This window comes from Astyanax mexicanus, unplaced genomic scaffold, assembly GCF_023375975.1.
Source record: "Astyanax mexicanus isolate ESR-SI-001 unplaced genomic scaffold, AstMex3_surface scaffold_63, whole genome shotgun sequence".
In the NCBI taxonomy this organism is placed as follows: domain Eukaryota; kingdom Metazoa; phylum Chordata; class Actinopteri; order Characiformes; family Acestrorhamphidae; genus Astyanax; species Astyanax mexicanus.
The window spans coordinates 50001-55000 of record NW_026040073.1 but is presented as its reverse complement, the minus strand read 5'-3'; the positions used below and the strand labels follow the sequence as shown (position 1 = coordinate 55000).

Here is a 5000-nt window from a genome sequence, read left to right as displayed (position 1 = left end):
CAGGCCTGGGTGAGTCCTCCAGGGCTGGTTCCCCAGGGGATTGGCTGAGGACTGAGGCCCAGGGCTGGGTGGAGGACTGAGGCCCAGGCCTGGGTGAGTTCAGCTTGGTCTACCAGTGGAAGGTGCGAAAAGTCGAAAAAAAAAAATAAATGACTAAGTCCAACTTGGTCTACCACTGGTTGGTGCGAAAACCTGAAAAAAATGACTAAGTCCAACTTGGTCTACCAGTGGTAGGCTCGAAAAGTTGAAAAAAAATGACTAAGTCCAACTTGGTCTACCAGTGGTAGGCTCGAAAAGTCGAAAAAATGACTAAGTCCAACTTGGTCTACCAGTGGTAGGCTCGAAAAGTCAAAAAAATGACTAAGTCCAACTTCGTCTACCAGTGGTAGGCTCGAAAAGTCGAAAAAATGACTAAGTCCAACTTGGTCTACCAGTGGTAGGCTCGAAAAGTCGAAAAAATGACTAAGTCCAACTTGGTCTACCAGTGGTAGGCTCGAAAAGTTGAAAAAATGACTAAGTCCAACTTGGTCTACCAGTGGTAACTCTGAAAAGTCGAAAAAATGACTAAGTCCAACTTGGTCTACCAGTGGTAGCTCTGAAAAGTCGAAAAAATGACTAAGTCCAACTTGGTCTACCAGTGGTAGCTCTGAAAAGTCGAAAAAATGACTAAGTCCAACTTGGTCTACCAGTGGTAGGCTCGAAAAGTTGAAAAAATAACTAAGTCCAACTTGGTCTACCAGTGGTAGCTCTGAAAAGTCGAAAAAATGACTAAGTCCAACTTGGTCTACCAGTGGTAGGCTCGAAAAGTCGAAAAAATGACTAAGTCCAACTTGGTCTACCAGTGGTAGGCTCGAAAAGTTGAAAAAATGACTAAGTCCCATTTGGTCTACCAGTGGTAGCTCTGAAAAGTCGAAAAAATGACTAAGTCCAACTTGGTCTACCAGTGGTAGGCTCGAAAAGTTGAAAAAATGACTAAGTCCAACTTGGTCTACCAGTGGTAGCTCTGAAAAGTCGAAAAAATGACTAAGTCCAACTTGGTCTACCAGTGGTAGGCTCGAAAAGTTGAAAAAATAACTAAGTCCAACTTGGTCTACCAGTGGTAGCTCTGAAAAGTCGAAAAAATGACTAAGTCCAACTTGGTCTACCAGTGGTAGGCCCGAAAAAGCTGAAAAAATGACTAAGTCCAACTTGGTCTACCAGTGGTAGGCTCGAAAAGTTGAAAAAATGACTAAGTCCCATTTGGTCTACCAGTGGTAGCTCTGAAAAGTCGAAAAAATGACTAAGTCCAACTTGGTCTACCAGTGGTAGGCTCGAAAAGTCGAAAAAATGACTAAGTCCAACTTGGTCTACCAGTGGTAGGCTCGAAAAGTTGAAAAAATGACTAAGTCCAACTTGGTCTACCAGTGGTAGGCCCGAAAAAGCTGAAAAAATGACTAAGTCCCACTCGGTCTACCAGTGGTAGGTCGAAAAAGTGCGAAATTTTTCTAAGTCCCCACTTTTGGTCTACCATTTCACGCCAAAAACTAGTGAGGGTGGCGAGCTCCAGGATTTCTGACCCCCTTCGCCCGACTCCCTTGCCCGACGAAGGTGCACTCCGGTCGGCCTCGGAGCGAGTTCGCCCGCGCTCTGGAGGATTTTTCGTCGGGGGGTTTTTCAAAGGGGTGCCGTCGGACTGTTGAGGAGAGTGGCAATGACTAGGGGTCCAAGCACTGGAGATGATTCTCCATTCATTTCTAAGCATGGCAGAGCTTAAATAAAGCCCCAATAATGGTTCCAAAGTGGATTTTTGGACACTATAACACGGACCCGATCCTACCCGACCAAGAAGCTCCGCAGGTCGGCCTCCGTCCCGCCCCCCGCCCCCCAGGCGGTACGGAGGAAAAACCAAACTTCCAGAGACGGTTCCAGGGGGGGTATCTCTTTCATTATTTTGACCCGATCGAATGGACTACCGAGCCCGCCTGGGTAGGCAACCGCGCGGCCCTCCGTGGCCACTGTGCGCGGTGCGTTCCTACCCGACCCAGCGGGTTAGCCTCCAGGGGGGTCCTCCGTCAGGGGGAGGACCTTTCCGAACCTATCCGAGGGAGTCGTAGACGGCCCGTCTATATCTCAATCTGCCCTACACGATAACCGGTCGGCCCGGAGCCGTCGGACTCGGATGCCTCGGTGGTCCTCGCGTCCAACCGAGCTCCAGCACCCGGCTTCAAAAAGCTCCGGACCCCCGGTTTCGGAACGAGCGTTTCCTTGTTATCCCCGAAGCAAGCGGGAACTCGCGCAGCGGAGTTGCCACACTAATTTCCACTGGGAGCAATGAGGGGTGAGCTCGGACGAGCCTCTCCGCCCGTCCCCCCCTCCCCGGGGGGTCCTTCGGACGGTACGGGGCCGATCCCTCTCCCCTCTAAGAACCAATGGTTTTTTCTGTGACAAAAACCACTCGCAGCAACCTGGTTGATCCTGCCAGTAACATATGCTTGTCTCAAAGATTAAGCCATGCAGGTCTAAGTGCACACGGAAGGTACAGTGAAACTGCGAATGGCTCATTAAATCAGTTATGGTTCCTTTGATCGCTCCACACGTTACTCGGATAACTGTGGTAATTCCAGAGCTAATACATGCAAACGAGCGCTGACCGGTCCTCTCTCGGGGGGGCCGGGATGCGTGCATTTATCAGACCCAAAACCCACCCGGGGGGACCCGCGAGGGTTTCCCCCGGCCCTTTGGTGACTCTAGATAACCTCGGGTCGATCGCGCGCCCACCGCGGCGGCGACGTCTCATTCGAATGTCTGCCCTATCAGCTGTCGATGGTAGCATAGGGGGCTACCATGGTGACCACGGGTAACGGGGAATCAGGGTTCGATTCCGGAGAGGGAGCCTGAGAAATGGCTACCACATCCAAGGAAGGCAGCAGGCGCGCAAATTACCCATTACCGACACGGTGAGGTAGTGACGAAAAATAACGATGCAGGTCTCTTTCGAGGCCCTGTAATCGGAATGAACGTATCCTAAACACATGGGTGAGGACCCATTGGAGGGCAAGTCTGGTGCCAGCAGCCGCGGTAATTCCAGCTCCAATAGCGTATATTAAATTTGCTGCAGTTAAAAAGCTCGTAGTTGGACTTCGGGAGTGGGCTGGCGGTCCGCCGCGAGGCGAGCTACCGCCTGTCCCAGACCCTGCCTCCCGGCGCCCCCCGGATGCCCTTGGTTGGGTGTCCGGTCCTCAGGGGTCCGGAGCGTTTACTTTGAAAAAATCAGAGTGTTCAAAGCGGGCACCAAACTCGCCTGAATGCCTGAGCTAGGAATAATGGAATAGGACTCCGGTTCTATTTTGTGGGTTTCCTGAACCAGGGCCATGATTAAGAGGGACGGCCGGGGGCATTCGTATTGCGCCGCTAGAGGTGAAATTCTTGGACCGGCGCAAGACGGACGAAAGCGAAAGCATTTGCCAAGAATGTTTTCATTAATCAAGAACGAAAGTCGGAGGTTCGAAGACGATCAGATACCGTCGTAGTTCCGACCGTAAACTATGCCGACCCGCGATCCGGCGGCGTTATTCCCATGACCCGCCGGGCAGCGTGCGGGGAAACCAGAGTCTTTGGGTTCCGGGGGGAGTATGGTTGCAAAACTGAAACTTAAAGGAATTGACGGAAGGGCACCACCAGGAGTGGAGCCTGCGGCTTAATTTGACTCAACACGGGGAACCTCACCCGGCCCGGACACGGAAAGGATTGACAGACTGATGGCTCTTTCTCGATTCTGTGGGTGGTGGTGCATGGCCGTTCTTAGTTGGTGGAGTGATTTGTCTGGTTAATTCCGATAACGAACGAGATTCCTTCGTGCTAAATAGTTACGCGGCCCCCCGCGGTCGCGGTTAACTTCTTAGAGGGACCAGTGGCGTATAGCCACGCGAGATGGAGCAATAACAGGTCTGTGATGCCCTTAGATGTCCGGGGCTGCACGCGCGCCACAATGGCCGGGCCAGCGTGTGCCTACCCTACGCCGAGAGGCGCGGGTAATCCGCTTAAACCCGTTCGTGACGGGGATTGGGGATTGCAATTATTCCCCATGAACGAGGAATTCCCAGTAAGTGCGGGTCATCAGCTCGCGCTGATTAAGTCCCTGCCCTTTGTACACACCGCCCGTCGCTACTACCGATTGGATGGTTATGTGAGGTCCTCGGATCGGCCACGCCGGGGCTCCTTCGCGGGGCCTTGGTGCTGTGCTGAAAAGTCGATCGAACTTGATCATCTAGAGGAAGTAAAAGTCGTAACAAGGTTTCCGTAGGTGAACCTGCGGAAGGATCATTACCGGGACTTGGGTTGGTAGTGTCTCCCAGTAGGCGCGACTCCCATTTCCACAAACAAAAAATGTTCAAGCCACGGCCCGACGTTGGGAACTACAGGGATTCCCTTCGGCCTTTTAATGACTTGATCGAAAAACGGTGTCCTGAGCAAAAAACGTGTTTTACGGCCAAAGGGAGACGGGTACCTGGCCCCCGAAGTCCGTCTGCGGGGTTTCTTACTCCGGAGGCGGCTCGGCGGCGCGGTTTGATGACCCCGAGTTCGCTTAGGCGTTCCGGGGCGCCCGTACCCGCGGCTGCCGTAAAACATTATTTCAAACCGTCACTTTTTGTGTCTGTTGGTTACATGGCTTCGAAACAAAAACAACCATAAAGAGTACAACTCTTAGCGGTGGATCACTTGGCTCGTGCGTCGATGAAGAACGCAGCCAGCTGCGAGAACTAATGTGAATTGCAGGACACATTGATCATCGACACTTTGAACGCACATTGCGGCCCCGGGTCAATCCCGGGGCCACGCCTGTCTGAGGGTCGCTATTCCAATCTATCGGACCTTTTCGTTCCGTCTCCCTCTTCCCTCCGGGGAAGAGTTAAGAGACGGTTCGAGGGGACCGCGGCTGGAGGTTCGCAGGTGCCCGATCCGAGGCGCCTTCGTCTTCCTAAAAGCAGACTCGGTCAGGTTCCCTTCTCGTTCGGGACTCG

The 5000-nt window shown here is 52.6% G+C and overlaps 2 non-coding genes across 2 annotated transcripts; both read left to right on the top strand.

The window, feature by feature from the left end:
• Nucleotides 1-2441: 2441 nt before the first annotated feature.
• On the top strand, nucleotides 2442-4305 carry LOC125798597 (18S ribosomal RNA). Its single transcript, XR_007437390.1, has one exon. It is a non-coding gene; the product is annotated as an 18S ribosomal RNA (ribosomal RNA).
• A 373-nt stretch (nucleotides 4306-4678) lies between these two features.
• On the top strand, nucleotides 4679-4832 carry LOC125798617 (5.8S ribosomal RNA). The gene has a single exon (XR_007437410.1). It is a non-coding gene; the product is annotated as a 5.8S ribosomal RNA (ribosomal RNA).
• The last annotated feature ends 168 nt before the right edge of the window (nucleotides 4833-5000 follow it).